At 40.0% G+C, this 19,682-nt stretch overlaps 1 long non-coding RNA gene across 1 annotated transcript; it reads right to left on the reverse strand.

The window, feature by feature from the left end:
- Positions 1 to 18,796: 18,796 nt before the first annotated feature.
- Positions 18,797 to 19,682, reverse strand: LOC111397320. Its single transcript, XR_002703219.1, has 3 exons — positions 19,629 to 19,682; positions 19,454 to 19,513; positions 18,797 to 19,358 (listed from the first exon to the last, which is right to left on the reverse strand). It is a non-coding gene; the product is annotated as an uncharacterized LOC111397320 (long non-coding RNA).

Consider the following 19,682-nt stretch of genomic DNA (forward strand, 5'->3'; position numbering starts at 1 on the left):
CCTTAAAAAAAAAAAAAAAAAAAAAAAAAAAAAACCAAAAAAAAAAAAAAAAAAAAAAAAAAAAGAGAAGAAAAAATAAGAAGAAATGCAAATCTATTTTTATGCGTTAATACTTAATATGTATTTAATTATTTTAAATGCTCGAAACTCTATTCGTAATTTTTTTTATTACTACTTTATTTTATTTTTGTTCATCTAAGGATAATGATAAATTCGTCATTTAACGGTTAAAATTGAAGAAAAAAATAAAAGTTTACTATATAATCGAAAGATTGGAGATGAATTGTGCTAAAAATTGAATGTATATTTGTTACATTTTGCAAAAATTGAAAAACAAAAATGCAAATCCCCCCATCAAATAATATTAATCAATTTGAGAAATTTTTCAACTATTTCCTAGTTAATGAGCATGCAATTTTATTTTTTGATTGTGGATTTAATTACTTTATATCCTGAAATGGAGGCGGAACAACACCCTTCTATCCGTCTGGTGGCGTTCGACGTTCCGGCTACTCCGTCAAGTGTGTGTGACCTGAAAAACGAAGACAGGGGTTTCTCCCCCGTTTTACCTCCGACGTGAGAATTAGTTTATAGACTTGGGAAAAAATGTGATTGGAATTTAGATGGCTAAAAGGAGAGAGATCTCCTTACTTGAATTACATCCGAGAGTATTTATAGATATTGGGGGCTGGATAACCGTTGGGCGGTCGTGGTGCCACGTGTCTCACATTGACATTCCCACTACCCCCACGTTCTGAGTGGGGGGTCTTTAACTTCCTGCTTGAAGGTTGCGCTCGTATTAACCACCATGGAACCTAGTCAATTCACTAGATGTTTTATAGCTAATTGTTGGATAATCGTACAGGCAATTCCATGCCAGTTGAAGACTTCGTGTAGAGGTAGAGCGACCTTGCGGGGTCAACGGCCTCGCGTAGTGATAGAACACCCCTGGGGGGTCGATGGCCATACATGGTGGTAGAGCACCACTTGGGGATAGTGGTAGAGCACCCCTTAAGGGTCGATGGCCTTGCATCGAAGTGCAGCGATCCATCTTACTTGTCGCTGAGGGTGGCTTCCTCTACCAACCTATATCATTAGCCCCTATCCCTTGTCGATGTTTTCGGCAAGGGGTAGCAACTTTCTTTATCTGGGTTGGTTTGAAATTTCTTTTTTTAAATGATAAATGAGTAGTTCGTATTAGCAAGTCGAGCAATGCAATTGAAATCAAATAGCAATTTTACCGTACACATGGCACCCCATCAATGGTCCTAATGTTGGAGGGAATTTTCCACCCAAAAAGTTTGAATTCCTGTGTCTATAAGAGAGGGGTGATTTCTACTTCAAAGAATCACTCTCATTTTCTCTCAATATCCTAGGCTTTCTCCCTTCTAAGGTATTTTTTTCTCCTTTTTAATCCAAAGTCTTACTTTGAGTTTTTGCTCTCTTCATCTTTTTTTTGTTGCCATGTATAAGACTATTATTTCTTTTCCTTCCAATAAGAATAGTGATGGGGGGAGTAGTGACTCGAACGGAGCTTTGTCGGAGGGTACCGGAAGGGGTCCAACCGGCCCACGGGGTGGCCGATTGGTGACCAGTGGGGCTGGTTCGTCGACCAGCCCCATGGCTGATCAAGCATCGGAGGCTGGCCGTCCCCCGGCTTCTCCTAATCTTCGTGGCCCATCCAGCCCCTCGATCCGACTCGCTAGTGACCCGCTCCCTTCGTCCGATAGATCTCTTTATGACATTGATAATGAAACTCATTCAATCGATTCTCAGGCGTTTGTCCCAAATTTCCCTAAAAGGCACATTAGTTCTACCAAGTTTCCAAACCAAAATTTAGAAATTGGGTGAGACCCGGCTGGTGAGGTTGTCCCCCTAGATATCCCAAAAAGTTATAGTCTCTACAGTTCCCCACTTAAGTTGGAAAAATGTATAAGTAAGTATGACCAGGGTTGATGATTATGTCTATAGAGCCCCCGGTCCTTAAGAAAGACTCCCTGGGTCCGACCCCCGCGAGGTAGCCGTGTACAAGGATGTTATGGACGGGGGTTTTCAATTTCCCATTCATCCCTTTTTTGTGTCGATTTTTAATGAATTTCACCTTACTCCTAGTCAAATAAATCCCAACGTGTGGAGAAAGGCGCTATATTTCCTATATGTGTGTCTCAGAAGGAAAATATCACTTTCCATAGACCTTTTCAGGTGTGTTTTCGAAATGCATGAGCTAGTTCAGTGTAATGCATTCGTATATTTTACCACCAGAGTTCCTTTGCAATTTCCTAAATTTAGAAATTCGAATAGCAGAAATCCCGATGATTCATCGCCCCGCCTTCAGCAGGTCGATTCTCTTTCAACTCCAATTGGCGACACCCCCAAATTCGTCTCTTCAATAGCCAAGTAGAAGTTACCCCCTTTCTAAAAGCTCAAATCCAAGAGTTGGTTGATGTACCACCTCTTGCACCTGACTTAGGATCACTCTTGACCATGAAGAACATGTGGATAGTGGGGATGAGTCGTCCTATTGGTAGGTTGTTTTCGTCGGTTTTTTTTATCGCATGCACACACGTTCATTTATTATTTTTTGCTTTTAGTTTTTTGGGACTAATGAGTTTGGGTGTGTGCATACAGATATGGACTTTGATCTTGATGAGATATTGAAGACTCTGCCAGGAGGCGATGAGGGCCCTACACCCGTTGATGGTAAGGTTTTGTGTTCACCTCCCCTTTTTTTGTATCCTCATGCTTTTCTACCTTATGATCTTAACGAATTTTAGCTTACATGTACAGGGGCAGAGTTTGATCTTGAAGGGATTATGGATTCCATGCCTGACCAGGGGCAGGGGGATGGGACTGATCCATCACCTATCCCTTCAAAGAGAAGGAAGGCGGCCGACCAAGGGGGGAGGTCTCGGGCGATCAACGAGACCACCCAGCCTTCAGACGAGCCTCGTGAGGTGGCTTCAGCTTCTAGGCTGGGTGCTTCCAGCCATGCACGGTTTAAGCGCGAGGATTCACTTCCCAACTTCGAATTTCCTCCCACCCAGGGCTATCATGAGATGGGGGTGCTCAAGTCTTTGGTGACGCCCGCTCGAGCTAGAGCAATTGCAGGCGTAGTACAGACGACATTGAAAAGGCTACGACTGTTTATCTCCAGAGAGTACGTTTCCAATTTCACATTTTTCTTTTATGTTGGGTCTTGCCTTTCAAGCTTGGTTTTAACGCTTGACTTTTATTTTATCCCCTCATTTCTTAGGTGGTAGCCCTCCAGACTGGCTCGCTGAATCAAATTGCCGCCTGGCCTCAGAGTTGAAGACTCTTACTGAAGAAAGGAAAAAGAAGGCTCATCACTACAAGAAAAAGATATCCTCCTTGAAAAAATCTTCAAAGACGGAGAATGACAACTTCCATTCTATTTTGGCTCACGCTCCAGAGGAGGCGATTGAGAGGTATAAGGCCTCAGCTGAGTAGGTATAAGGCCTCAGCTGAGTATGCCAGAGATCTCAAGGTATCTGTGGAGCAGTATAAGACGTCGTCTGATTATGCTAAGGCTTTGAATTCATATAGGGAAAAGCGATGGCAACGTCTATCAAACTCTCCAAGGAGTGGATTATGGCCGAGCATCTTTCTATAGACCCCTCTGGTCTAGATAGATTTCTTGCGCAGCGCAAGGGGAAGCGGAAGGAGAGTGGAGCATAGTCATCCAGGTCGCTTGGACGTTCATCACGAGATGGTAGTGGGGATGTCTCCCCCCTTCGAGCTGAAGCATTTCTTAGTTGTTGTTCCCTTTGCTAGCTTTTCCTTTTTCGTGTTTACTTTTGTTTAGTCTCATTATCTCCTACTTGTCCGGGGTGTGGGCAAGAGTTTCTCATATGTATAAATACATTTTTCGTTCGCTATTATTAGTGTTGAGTGCATTGTTCTTTCAACTTGTCGTCTCTCGTGTCGTACTTCTTCTTTTTTCTTTCATTGTTTGATGGTGCGGGAGAGTGGCTTTTTATCGGGCTAGAGTTCAGTGGTCGATGGCCCTAGCCAAGTTTAACTTTGTGTTACCCTGTGTCTTGCTGCATAGGCTATGTCGATCATCGGGAGAGGGTTCTAGCGGTTAAGGGTCTTAGCCGATTTTTGGCTTGTTAAGGCTCTCCACCTAGCCGCGTAGGCTATGTCGACCGTCGGGAAAGGGGTCTAGCGGTTAAGGGTCTTAGCCAATTTTTGGCTTGTTAAGGCTCTCCGCCTAGCCGCGTAGGCTATGTCAACCGTCCAGAGAAGGGTCTAGCAGTTAAAGGTCTTAGCCGATTTTTAACTTGTTAAGGCTCTCCACCTAGCCACGTAGACTATGTCGACCGTCGGGAGAAAGGTCTAGCAGTTAAGGGCCTTAGCCGATTTTTGGTTTGTTAAGGCTCTCCGTCTAGCCGCGTAGGCTATGTTGACCGTATGTCTTCATGGGATGGGGGGTCTGAGACTGCATATTGGTACATAAAAATATTTGGATTCATGAGCTCAGTAGGCACACCGGGATGTCCCAGCTAAGCTAACCCTTCCCTTCGTGAGGCATTACATAGAGAGAATTAACAAGTCAATCTATCTACTGTATTTACAAAAACGTAGCCCATGCGTCTATTCTAAAATCTACTGGTAGTATTTTTTGAGATGCTCTGCATTCCACAGTCTACCCAGTGGTCGTCCCTTCATATCTTTCAAGCTGTAAGCCCCCTTTTCTAGGCTACAGATCACTTCATATGGGCCTTCCCAGTTTGGTTCGAGTTTTGCTGGGGGGTGTCATGCTATTGCTACGTCTCTTAACATGAGGTCCCCTGGTTGAAAGATTCTTGGTTTCACTTTCCGATTGAAGTATTCGACGGCTCTCCGTTTATAGGCCATCATCTTTATTGCCGCCTTCTCCCTTACTTCTTCTAGTAGGTCGAGTTTTCCTTTGGTCGCGGAGTCGTGTGGTACGCCCATAGCACATTGGGTAGCTCCTCTGCCTAAAGCCCCTTCTCCTTTTCCAATCTGGTCTTCAGATCCCAGAGAATGACTCAGTTGGTCACTTCAGCTTGCCCGTTCAATTGTGGGTGAGTGACCGAAGTCAGTTTATGGTCGATGCGATAACTTGCATAAAAAGTCTTGAAGCTATGATTGTCAAATTGTCTACCGTTATCTATCACCATTACCATGGATATCTCGAATCAGCATATTATATTTTTCCATACATATGTAGTGGTCGCAAGTGGTTCTGCCTCTACCCACTTGGTGAACTAGTCGATGGTGACCAACAAAAACTTCCTTTGCCCCTTGGCTAAAGGTAGAGGCCCTAAAATATCCATCCCCCACTGAAAAAATGGGCACATCCCAAAAATGGCTGCCTGTTGTTAGGCTGGGACGTGGATCAAATTTTCATGTCGTTGACATGTGTCACACTTTCTTACTAATTCTTTGGCATCTCTTTTCATGGTTGGCCAATAGTAACCTTGCCGTAGAATTTTGAAAGCAAGAGATGTTGCCTCTTGTTGGTTACCACAAGTCCCAGCATGTACCTCAAACAGTATTTCTTTAGCTTCCGAAGGTCGTATGCACTTCAGATATGGTATGGTGAAACCTCGCTTGTAAAGTTGCCCGTCAATGATGGTGAATAAGGCTACCTGAGCTCTCAACCTCCTTGCTTCAAAGGGATCTTCTGGTGTTTTATTTTCCGTGAGATATTTGATTAATGGATCCATCCAGCTTTCCTCGTACTCAATATTTTTCACCTCGACCCAGCGTTGGATGCTGGGTTATTGTAAGACTTGTACGTTTGCTGTTCGCGATAGATTTCTTGGGTTTTTCGATGCGAGTTTCGCTAGCACGTCTGCCCGCTCATTTTCCTTTCGTAGGACCTTTGTCATCCTGAAGCTTGCGAACCCCCTTTGTAGATCCCTTACTTTTATCAGGTAGGCTACCATCTTCCCATCCTTAGCCTCATATTTCCCCCATACCTGTCCAACTATCAGCTGCGAGTCACTGCAAACCTCTACCGAAGACACCCCTAGCCTAGCTGCCAGACCTAGGCCTGTGATTACTGCTTCATACTCAGCATCGTTGTTAATAGCGGGGAACTCGAAGCGCAGTGAGTATTCCAATTCCTCGGAGTCTAGTCCAATCATTATGTTTCTTGCCCCTGATCCTTCCGTATTTGAAGAACCATCCACAAAAACCTTCCAATCTGTCTTTTGCCCTTCTGGGGGTTCTGTTGGGGTGGTGAGCTCAGCAATAAAATCTACCAGAGCTTGCGCTTTGATGGCGGTCATTAGCTTGAATTCAATGTCAAATTCACTCATTTCAATTGCCCATTTCAGCAGTCTTTCGGACGTCTCTGGTCAATGTAGGATCTGCTTGATGGGTTGGTTGGTCATAACTTATACCGTATGGGACTGAAAGTAAGGCCTCAATTTTCTGACCACTACGATCAATGCGAGCACCAGTTGTTCGGCCAGACTGTACCTTATCTCTGCGCCTTTGAGGACCTGACTGACATAGTAGATTGGTTTCTGTGGCTTTGGGAATTCCTTTACGAGAACTGGACTGACTGCCCGTGGTGACATTGCGAGGTAGAGACATAGTACGTCCCCAAGGCATGGGCTGGTCAATATGGGAGGTTGCTGTAGTGACCTATTTAAGGATTCTAGCGACTCCTCGCACTCTTGAGTCCACTCAAAATTTGTAGAGCCCCCACTGGCTTTAAAGAAATGGTAGCACTTATCCGCTGCCCGGCTCATAAAACGGTTAAGGGCTGCCACACGCCCTGTCAGCCGCTGGACTTCCTTCCTACTAGTGGAATTCTCATTTCAAGTATTGCCTCTATCTTGTCGGGATTCGCCTTAATATCTCGTTGGGTGATCATAAAACCTAAGAATTTTCCACCCGCTGTACCAAAAACACATTTCTCGGGGTTGAATTTCAGATTATTCTGTTGGGCTATGTCGAACACTCTTTGCAGACAGGCCACGTGGTCGACAGCCTTAATACTTTTTACCACTATGTCGTCGACATAGGCTTCTATGACATTTCCAATCAACTCCTGGAAGACCCTATTCACCATCCTCTGGTAAGTTGCCCCTGCATTCTTCAGGCCGAAAGGCATGGCAGTGTAACAGTAGGTTCCAGAATCTGTGATGAATGACGTCTTCTCTTGGTCGCACTTAGCCATAGAGCTTTGATGATACCCCGAGAAAGCGTCTAGGAAGCTGAGCCTCTCGTGACCCGACGTGGCGTCGACGAGGTGGTCTATCCGTGGGAGTGGGTATGAGTCCTTAAGGCATGCCTTATTTAATTCGGTGTAATCTACGCACATGCGCCACTTCCCATTTGACTTTTTTACTAGCACAATGTTGGCTAACCATTCGGAGTACCGTACCTCTCGGATTAAACCTGCTTGCAGTAGCTTTTCCACTTCCACCCTTGCTATTTCTTGCCTTTCGGGGGCGAGGTTCTTTTTCTTCTGCTTTACTGGTTTGGCTCTGGGTAGAACTCCGAGGCGATGTTGAGCGAGTGCTGGGCTGACCCGAGTGATATCACTTGGGCTTCCTACAAAGACGTCTAGGTTGTCTGTTAGGCACCTCACCGCTTCCATTTTTCATCAGAGTCCAACTCAGCCCCGATGCTGACCTCCCGGCCCTCCATTATGGAACTATTTTCGATCATGTTAAGTGGCTCAATCCGCCCTCTCGAAGTTTTGACTTCTAACATCATGACTGATGGGGCTCTTCTGACTGATATACTGTCGACATAACATTTTCTGGATGCTTGCTGATCCCTCCGCACACACCCGACTCCCTTGTTGGTTGGGAATTTCAGGACTTGGTGATAGGTTGAGGGGATGGCTCCATCCGCGTTGAGTAACGGCCGACCGTAGATTGAATTATAGGCCATGGGGGTCTTAACGACCAAAAAGCTTGCCACAATTATCACAGTGGTCGGATATGTGCCTAGCGTGACCGGGAGCTCCACTGTACCTTCTGGAATCACTGTGGCTCCTCCAAAGCCTTGCAAGGGGGTGTCACGATTTTTAACTTGTCAGGTGGGACCTTCGGGCCTAAAAAAAGTCCCAAGTGAGTACATTTGTGGCACTTTTCCCGTCGTCCAATACTCTTTTGACGTCAAAATCAGCTATGTCGCCTACTATTACAAGGGTATCATCATGGGAGTGCGCCACGCCTACCAAGTCTTCCTCGCCAAAAGTGATGCTCTGGCTGAACCTTGCCTTCTTTTGGATGGAGCAGATCCCGAGAGAGCATGCGTAGCTTTTCTTTGCCAAATTTGAATATCCACCTCCTGCTAACCCTCCTATAATCATGTTTATCACTCTGGCCCTAGGTGGGGGACGATCCTCCATCTTTTGCTTCCCCCCGTTGTCCTTCACATATTTACCCAGGAGACCCTGCCTTAGGAGGCGCTCGATCTCCTCTTTCAGTTGCAGGCACTCTTCAGTATCATGCCCGTGATCCTTGTGAAAATGACAATATCTGCCCTGGTTTCTTTTGCTCGCTGGATTTACCATGGGTCTCGGCCATTCTAGCTCTTTCATGTTTCGTATTTCCATCAATAGTTTGGCACGTGGGGTGTTCAAAGGGGTGAACGCCCTGGACTCCTCTCGTTTGTGCCTGGCTGGCCAGTCTTGGGCGGCCCCTTTAACCATCTGCTTACTCCTTGGCCTATTTTTGTTTTCAGGTCTTAGCTCGTCCCTCGCCTTGCGCTTATGACTTTCTACTTCCCATCCCTCTCTGAGGTTCTTTGTGACCTTCTCCGCCTCCTTGGCATCAACATACTTGTCTCCCTTTTTCAATAGGTCATGCATTGATTCTGGGGGGTTCTTGGAAAGTGACATCTTAAAAGCCCGGTTTTGAGTTCCATTCATCAACGCAATCACCACTGTCGATATCTGAAGGTCCTCTATTCCAAGGGTCGCACGATAAACTAGCCAAATATTCCTGCAAAAACTCATCTTTCTCCTGGACCACCTGCATCAGTCCAATGGCTGTCCTCCTCTTTCTCTTGCTACTCAGGAAGTAGGCTACAAAGCTCCTGGAAAGTTCATCAAATGTTTGGATAGACCGGGGGGCAAGTGTTGCCACCCCGTCTCTAGCTTCCCTCCTGAGAGTCGAGTGAAAAGACCGGTACATTACCGCATCGGGTGCTGCATAGAGTCTCATCAGATCAATGAAGGTCCGCAGATGGTCAAGCGGATCTGTGACCCCGTCTTAAGCCTCTATCATAGGCTGCTTGAAGCCTTTAAGTAAAGGGACCGCCATTATTTCGGGCGCGAATGGGTCCTCTTCTATGATCATCTGCCTACGCTTGTCTTTTCTTTTAGATATCGCATCATCAATTTTTTTCGTCATGATCTCCTCCATTCTCCGCTCCAAATCCGCCAGGGGCGGACGGACTGCAAGACTGTCATCCCTGGAGCCCTCGAGCCTGCGGTCATCGGTTGGATAGCAGGCGGTGTTTCTATGCGCACCTCTTGGAGTGGAGGCAGGGCCTCTGCCAAATGCGATGGGAGGGCGACTCTCTGCGTTTGATTCTGTAAGAGGGTCATCATGGCTACTAACTGGGTCTCTAGGGCGCTGAACTGGCTTTGCGGTCACATATTGCGACGACGACGGATCGGGGCCTCTGGCAACCGACCTGATTCTGCCTCCGTCGTTGCTGTTCTTAGGCGTGTATCACTTCTTGTTCGTCTTCTCGACATGACCTTTGTGTTCAATGGAAGAGTTTCCCACAGACGGCGCCAATGAAATGGTGACGAAACAACACCCTTCTATCCGCCTGATGGCGTTCGGCGTTCCGACTACTCCGTCAAGTGTGTGTGACCTGAAAAACGAAGGTGGGGCTTCCTCTCCCCGTTTTACCTTTGGCGTGAGAATTAGTTTATAGACTTAGAAAAAAATGTGCTTGGAATTCAGATAACTAAAAAGAGAGAAAGATCCCACATCCGGGGCTATTTATAGATATTGGGAGCTGGATAATCGCTGGGCGGTTGTGGTGCCACGTGTCCCACGTTGGCATTCCCACTACCCCCACGTTCTGAGTGGAGGGTCTTTAACTTCCCGCTTGAAGGTTGCGCCCTTATTAACCGCCATAGACTCTAGTCAATTCACTAGAGGTTTTATGGTTAAGTGTTTGAATAATTGTATAGGTAATTCCATGTCAGTTGAAGGCTTCGCGTAGAAGTAGAGCGACCTTGGGGGGGTCAACGGCCTCGCGTAGTGGTAGAGCGCCCCCTGGAGATAGTGGTAGGCGCCCCTGGGGGGTCGATGGTCGTGCATGGTGGTAGAGCATCACTTGGGGATGGTGGTAGAGTACCACTTAAAGGTCGATGGCCTTGCATCAAAGTACAGCGATCCATCTTGCTTGTCGCCAAGGGTGGCTTCCTCTACCAACCTATATCATATCCCATCAATTTTGTATCCATATAACTTCTTTTAAAAATAAAATTTTTGCATATTTAAAGATTATCTTTCATACTGATATAACATGCAAGTCAACGAATTAATTTTTATTTATGATTTTTTACTCTGCAATTCGCAAATCTTACCAGCGTGTCAAGACGGAATCTTTTTAACAACTCGACACACGTTTACAGCTGAGCCAAATTGCCAATGCAATTAATGGATCAAATTGTTTGTCGTCTCTGCAAATTATCATATTTTTTTCTCAATTCTCACACGGGACAGGAGCAAAATATCTTTCTTTACAGCTGTGAAACATTACATTGACTTAAACCTAAAATATGTCCTCCTCTAGTGACATCTAACATCAATTTTGTTAGAAACGAGTAGGTTGGATTCTAGTTTTGGACGATCCAGTTAGCAAGAGTGATAAAAGGATGTGTATAAAAGATATAAAGTTGACAAAAATAATGTGCAAGAAGAATACTAGCAAGTTGAGGCACGTATATTGATAAGACTACACATAGGGCTATAATGGATAAGATATGGACCGAATCGGTTCATAACCAATCCGATCCAATAGGATTAATTGATAGATTCGATCTGATCCGATAATCCAATGGATGTTTGATGGTTAAATTCATATTCGATTTGTTGTATTATCGAATATCTGGTTCGAAATTTTTTAGAAAGAGAAAATTTCCAATCTCGATACAAAATTTATTATAAAGCCATTGTTTAGTGGATATTAAAATCAGATTTTAAGTGAATTTTGATAGAAATTAATGAAATATGTGGTTGAAAATGTGTAAGACCCATAAAATATTTGATTAAAATTAATTGATGACTTGACTTATATTAAAATCTAGATTTTGATTGATATCAAAACAGGTCAAAATATATTAAAGTTATATTGGAATTTGATTGGTTTTTGACATTCTTCATTAAAAGTCATAGAGTATAATACATGTTTTAAAATGAAAAAATTATGTGTGATAAATTATACGGTAATAAATAAAATATAATATGTCATTATAATAGATCGGATCGAGTTGTTATCTAATCAGATTAACCTACATTTATATTTACTCCATTTAGTTCATGAATTATCGGATTTGGATTTTGATCAGGTAATCGGATTGACACCCCAAATCAATTTCCCATTAATTTCATTAGATTTGGATTACAATCCAATTCATTAACAACCCAAACTACACGCTTCAAATGGCATGCCCATAATTGATGAGGTTGGATTCTCTATCTAACATCAACTAAGTTAGAGCGAAGAATGTGTCTAAAAAATATAAAGCTAACAAAAAAAGGTGCAAGAAGGATACTAATAGATTGAGGCACATCTATCTATAAAACTACAAGTTGTGGATGACATGTCCCATAATTGATTCCTTATGAATGATGATACTAAATTCACTTAATGAATAAATGAAGTGAATATCGATTGCCTCAATACTGTAATGATATTTGAAAAATCTTCATAGACTCTTACTGTTCGATCAATTTATCATGCAACTTGATAGTTTTTGATCATCGACGTATCTATAATTGAGTTAAGCTCAAGTCTCGTAGTTTATAATTTGTAAGATGTTGAGTTACCTGCGTGTGCTCATCATTCAATCTTTTTGACTGATTACGAATGTGATCTAAATTAAATTGATCTATTAGTGCATCACAATTTTACTTCAGGGGGTGATCGAGGCGGATTGAATCTGCCACTAATTGTAACGGAGTGTTTCCAATTTTTATTATTATTATTATTTTAAAGGATGATTGATGAATTACATTTTTTAAACATGTTATAATGAATATTCGAATGTCTCGCGATAAAACGTGAAAATTAGAGAGAACCGCCGCAATGTGGATGGGACTGCAATGCGTCATTTTCACTTGCCCCCACCGCCACTTTGTAACTTATTGTAACATTCGATTGGACATGTATCTATCTGGATATATTTATATTTTCTTATTTTTATTTCTTTCACTTTCATTAAAATAATAATAATAATAAATCATAATTTTATGGACTTTAATATTCTCTATTGCAAACCAATAGAAAGTAAAATCATGAAAAGGATAGAAACATCATGAATATTATATTATTTTATTAAATTTAAATTATTTGAGCATTTTAAAGGAAAAAAAATGAATAAATTAATATAAATGATCATTCAAAAATATAATTACCTAGATCAAATCAGTCTGTCATTTATTTATAAAAATTGAGTGTTTCAAGTATTTGATCAAAAATAAAAAAATCTTGTCACAAGACATTGGAGACATGCTTGATTCCCATTAATTTAATTTCTAGTTTACTATATGATCATTTTTAATAATACATTCAGATAATAAAATATTCTCTATATTTTCACAAAAGAATTTCTACTTTTTAACGACACGTTATCTTAAAAATACTAATTCAGACTCATTTTCTCCCTACTTAAAGGGAATCTTTTAGGCACCTAGGTAGTCTCGAGATTCGTTATTCGAATAATTTGACAAAGACACTCCTTGATTGGTGCACATGATTATTTTTGTTTATGTTTTTAGTTGCTTTAATTAACATTACAAGATATTATCTATCTTAGTAATCACGTTATTGTCTTGTGCTAAGAACCATCGCTCAAATCATATAAAATTTTTAATTAATGGAAATTGTAATTGAAAGTCAAGCCTAATCCAAGCCTGATAAGTTTTCAAGAACGTACAAAGAATAAATGGTGAAATTCTTGTAAACATACCATACAAGAAAGAAGTTTTATTAGGCGACAAGAGTAGTGCATTAAATGCGTCGGGGCCCACTCCCCTCATGTGAGAGGTGGCTCAAGCATTTTTGAATATTATGGGGGGCGTTTGAGCCACATTATTTTGGTCATAATGTATTGTTGAATAGTGTATTGATGGAAAATGTGTGGTTACAAAATAAGAAAGAGTTTTTATCTGCGTGTAATATTATTTTATTAAAAAATATGTGATTGAAATAATATCAAATCACTGTTTAAAAAACTTTTTTTTTGAAATAATGTGGCTCAAACACCCCCTATGTTAGTAAAATAAGTGACTAAAAGTTTACTTACTTTTAAACACTTCTTAACATAATCAAATATTTGTCGAAGTTCGTTTTGTGGATCTTGACCTACCCTCCGATGTATAATGTTTTGAAGACGTGAGGTTTGAATTGCAAACTATGCATGTCAATTAGGATATATGGAGAATCTTTATAAATGATTCGATTAGTGATATATGATTATGGTCCTCCGACAAAAAATAATGGTGCAATTTATGCGCAGTTACTAAAGTATCCTCATCAATATTCACTCATTTAGATAATTACTTAGGAGAGTACATTACATACAAATAGAGTTGTCAATGGATTGAATTTTGATTCGAATTCGATGAAATTAATGGGAGATAGATTTAAGATCTCGGTCCGATAATTGGATCAAAATCCGAATTTGATTATCCGTTAACTAAATGAAGCAAATATGGATATAGGTCAATCCGATCAAATTTATATACTAATATAATATATTTTATATATCATCGCATAATTTATTACACATAATTTTTCCCATTTTGAAACTTGTATTATACTTTATACATAATTTTCAAATAATAAATAATATTAGATAATAGTATAATATTGGTAATTGAAATATCTGAAGAGATTTAATTTTTTTATTAATTATAATAAAGTAAAAAATAATTAATTTATTTTATAAATTAAACAACCAAATGAGCCAATAGTTAGAGTTGCTTTTATTATTCCTAACTTCTTACTCCCCACATTGGATACTTACCTGAATATCATAAACTTTACGATCTATAAATAGATGGGGCAATAATTGAGTAAAAAGCTATTCGGATCTCTTAATTTAGGGCTTAGAAGTTGACTAATATAAATTTTTATCTTTCTAATTTTTTTCAATTTCAAATCGGATTATCGGATCGGATATCTGATAACATAGTAAATGGCCTTTGGATTATCGGATCAGATAGGATAATTGTTCTTAAGGTTCGATCAAATTTGGAAATATCCGATCCATTTACATCCCTACATCCAAATGGTCAAGAATATATTTATACTTGAGTGAGATATTGCAAATTGACGAGGTAAAATAATTTTTGGGCTCTTTAAGGGGGGAAGTTGTTAAAATCTTAGAACTTTGGTGCCAAACTATAGAATGCCCTCTAATGATTGTTATTCTTTTCTTCCTCAAACCAAAAGGCCAAACATAAATGCTTCAATTTCTTTCTAGAAATTGGAAAGTTATGCTCTTTTATTGTTATTTTGCCTTATGGTTTCTGTCCTATCACAACTCAATCGTGGCATGGGAAAAAAATGGTAAGCTTTGTGAATCACAATCGATGACGAAGCTTGACTTACTAAAATATCAAGTCATAGCTAAGTCGGGACAATAAATATGAACTCGAGTATTTCGTCCCTTCACCTTTACTCCAAGTTTCTAACACCAACGATTAACGGCCCTCGACTATTCAGACCAGGCCCTAGAATTATGGATGAAAACTACTTGATATCCCTCAGAATAATCTGATGTCCCTTCACAACAAGGAAAAATAGCGGTGGACAAATTTATGGCCTTTTCTTCGACGACAAGCTGCAATTAGCATGTGGGTGTGGAGTGGAAAAAGCTGGCCACGTTGTATTTTGTAGTCTAGTGCAACACTTGAAGCCCGTTTTCGGCAAAATTTCTAGTCGGGCAAGGCCCTCGAGCAGAGAAGTCTAGGCCGATTCAAATTGGCACACCATGACACCAATATGGCAATATCTTCCAAGTCCGGGCCCCGTCCAGACCATTTCAATAGATTACAGCTGAACTGATCAGGACCCGTGGAATACTGCATGCCAGACCCGTTCTGGCCAGATTTTTAACTAGCCGGGTCGACTCAATCCTAGGCCCCGACGCAGACATCCATTTTATTTAGTGAAAATTACACCCTTATAGGCATTTAAAGATCATAATTTAAAAATCAGGTTGAATGTTTGTTTGTGCAAAAATCAGGCGGTTAATTTATATTTTAATATTAATAATAAAATGTTCTGGAATTATAAATAACATCACACCCCCTCAAACACACTCGCAGCAAGATTTTTCGAGGCATCTCTCAAAAGTCAATCCTATCCTCTCTCTCCCCCCTCCCTCCCCCCCAAAAATTTCCACCACACACCAGTTGGTTTACTAATTCGCCTTTAATTATAGAAACGTTTGGCTTCTCACTTTTCTCTAGCTTTTCGTCGGAGTTGGGTTCTAATCTTGTTTTATGGGTTGTTGTAGTGCGATGCTGCCGGAGTTAGGTCGCACTCTGGTGCTGAATGGCGGCGAAATTGGGGAACGATCTGTTGAAAGTGTGAGCGGTGATGTTCTGGTGTAGAATGATGAGGAATTTGGGGAAGATCTGCTACAGCTATTTAGTGCTAAATTTGCTGCTTCTTACAGTTTCTTTGTCATCTACGTTTGGGGTTTTTTGGGTGGTTTGGGACAAATGATTATTTAGATCTACAATTCGATCTGTGTCTTGATTTTGAATGTGGTGGCTGTTGACGATCGGTTTGGGTGTTTGGTGTCTGCGACCAATTATACTATTAATCTGTGACTTTAAAATTCAAAAAAGTCATCTATGACCATCAAATTTGAAAATATATGACTTGTGACTTATAATTTTTTGGATTTGTGACCAATAAAATCGATAGATAAATTGTGATATATGATTTCGAAATAATCTGTGACCATCCAATTTGAAAATATATGACTTGTGACCTATAATTTTTTGGATTTGTGACCAATAAAATCGATAGATAAATTGTGATATATGACTTCGAAATAATTTATGACCTATTAAAGTTTTGATTTGTGATCTCAAAATGATCCGTGACCAATTAATTTGATGGTATGTGACCAGTAAATAAATTTGTAATCTATAATTGTATACATGTGACCATTAATTGTATAATTGTGACCTTATTATATTTAATTAATAAATATTTTTAATTAATTAGATAAAAACATGATTTTTTGCATTAGTTAAACTTAAAACTTGATTTTTGAATTGTGCATAGTCAATACATGGTTTATGAATTTTTTCTTTTTATTTATTTTTCTTTTTAGACCTTTATTTATGTTTGGACTCTAATTTGCGTAATTGGACTTGTATAATAAGTTTGCCAAGCACTTTAACTTGTATAATAAGTTTGCCAAGCACTTTATCTTCAGGGATTTGTTTGCTATTTATGTCTGTCTTGTTGTTTACTTGGGACAATCAAATGAATTGATGAAGTAAATTGCTTGGTTTGTTGCCTAAGTTTTCCTCTTCTCCACTTCTCCTCCTGTGTCTTCTCTCCCCATTCTCTCCGATTTTCCCCATTTCTTGCTGCATATTTCTTATTATTCCTTTGCTGATTTTCTGCTTATTATAATTTAACTGCTGAAATCCCAATTGTTCCTACATCAAAGTGGTATCAGAGCCAAACATAGTTTCCCTTCATCAGATTGCTACTTAACTTTGAGTTCTAGACCATCATGGAGACCATACACTTTCTACAAATTCTTAATTTGAAAGACAGCGTTGAAACGGGGCTCTGGGTTTTCAGCCAAAGATTTTAGTCTCAAGCCAGCCATCTACTAAATTTATACCATCTCACAATTTTACAGGTTGGTTCGCTTTATCAAAACACTGTTCCCTTCATCAAAATAATTTCTGCTGCCTATACCCAAGAGTTGCCACATTGTTTTCTAAGGTCACTACCTGACTGCACACTCTTCCTATTGACATTAAGATGTTGCCCACTAATTATCAACACGCTGTGCTAACTCATCATTATGTTGGCAATGTTCCTAAATTAGGTCAATTCATTTTCAATCATGAAATTTTTGAGTTTACTTTCGATGTACCATATAAATTAGAGTACTCTATTGACAAGTACTATATTTTATTGTAAGTCTCTTTGATTCGATTTCCTAAAAATGTGAAAAAAAAAAAATTTTGGATCACTTGTATAAAGGTTCTCTATTTGACTGGTCATCTCACTTAAATGAAAGTTATATTTTCAATGTCGAAGAATTGTTTCCCAATAAAGGCACATTCGACCCTTCGATGTTGTAATCTTTTGTCTCTACATGCCAGTTTTCGGTGCTAGCTTCTTGTGCTCCTCATTGTGCACAGTCATGTGAAAATTTTGGAGATAAGGTGCATGAATGTTGGTTATTTGGAGTCCAGTATTAGTACTTGATTAGAAGGAAAGATTGTCTTCCTTGGTTAAATCATATTCTTGGGAATAAATTGCAGTTTTCATTATTATCAATCATAGAATTTCAATTCTTGATTCATCGGAAAGATCGTCCTCCGTGGCATGACTTGAAGCATTTTTGGTATCAGATTAACTACAGTAATTTGTGATTTACCTACTCAACGGGATCGAGTTTTCTCTAACCCCGGGAGAGTTGATATGGACATCCATTTTATTTACTTTTCTCATTAGACCTTTATTTATGTTTGGACTCTTATTTGCGTAATTGGGTTGTATAATGGATTTGGCCCAAGCACTTTATCTTTAAGGTTTTGTTTGCTATTTATATCTGTTTTGTTGTTTACTTGGAACAATTAATGAATTGATGAAGTAAATTGCTTGGTTTATTGCCTAAGTTTTCCTCTTCTCTCATTCTCTTCCCGTGTCTTCTTCGGTCTTCTTTCCCCATTCTCTCTGATTCTCCCCCCTTCTTGCTGCATATTTCTTATTATTCCGCTGCTGAATTTCTGCTCATTATAATTTAACTGCTGAAATCCCAATTGATCCTACATCACCCCCTGTCCATTTTAACACTGGTATTCTCGAGGGCAGCAAGGATGATATTACTTTTCCGCTTGACATGAACAAAGACTTTCACTTTTCAGTGTTCTCCTACTTTTCACTTATTTTCTCACGCATTATGTCAAAGTTAAGTAGTGATTACAAATGATTCGACTTTTGAATACGATGAATTATACATTTTTGCACACTCTTACGAAATTCACTTGCTATGTGAAGCTTTAGTGATCCTATAACCATGTAGATTTTACCACACACATTTGCTGATTTTCTGCTCATTATAATTTAACTGCTGAAATCCCAATTGATCCTACATCACCCCCTGTCCATTTTAACACTGGTATTCTCGAGGGCAGCAAAGATGATATTACTTTTCCGCTTGACATGAACAAAGACTTTCACTTTTCAGTGTTCTCCTACTTTTCACTTATTTTCTCACGCATTATGTCAAAGTTAAGTAGTGATTACAAATGGTTCGGCTTTTGAATACGATGGATTATACTTACCATTTTTGCACACTATTACGAAATTCACTTGCTATGTGAAGCTTTGGTGATCCTATAACCATGTAGATTTTACCACACATTTACATATATGTAGTGCACCGGACTTAACTCAGGCTCTGTTTGAGTCCCATTATTTCCTCATTAAAACGAAAAATATCACCGTTATCCATCACATCAAGCCATCATATTTGACTTTTTAGCTCTTGTGTGGAGCCCATAACGACTATATTTTTCATTTTCACTTTTACAATAATGTGGCTCAAACGAGGACTAACTGTTTTCCTTGTGTAACTAAATAAATTATGCAGCACGTCCATGATACACACAGAAAGACGGTTAACATGTTGATGCAACCCAAGATTTCCATCATTCAGATGCTACGTACAATGCTTTGGCTGCAGATTCGTTTGTTGCAATACTTTGCATCTGTGATCAAGCACGACTCACAGAACTTCAACATATGGAACACGATTTAGTCAACCATGAAAGTGTATTTCACACCTTCAATGGCCCTTCTCCTATGGACATTTTCAAGAACTTGCTACAACATCCCACCGCCATATTGTCCCGTCCTCACAGCAGCAAAGAATGGTGCTGCAGCACACAGACACCGCTGGTTATATGCTCCAAGATTATACATTACATGTTGATGTCAAACAAAGAAAGGAAATCCATTCGGGAAATTTTACCTTCCATCGAAGGACATTGCAGTCTGTCTAATTGCAGATTTTGATTGCACATGAGATAGCCTGAGAAAGCAAGAGTATGTACACGTCAAATGAAAAATGATCCAGATTGCTTGTTGTCAGGTGAGGTGTGTGTGTTGAAAGAATAAGGAACAAGTGAAGAATCAAGGAAGCAGACCTCGAAATGAGGACAGGAGGGCTGGACTGGATTTCCCATACATATATTTTCCCT

Source organism: Olea europaea, chromosome 7 (genome assembly GCF_002742605.1).
Source record: "Olea europaea var. sylvestris chromosome 7, O_europaea_v1, whole genome shotgun sequence".
Lineage (NCBI taxonomy): Eukaryota > Viridiplantae > Streptophyta > Magnoliopsida > Lamiales > Oleaceae > Olea > Olea europaea.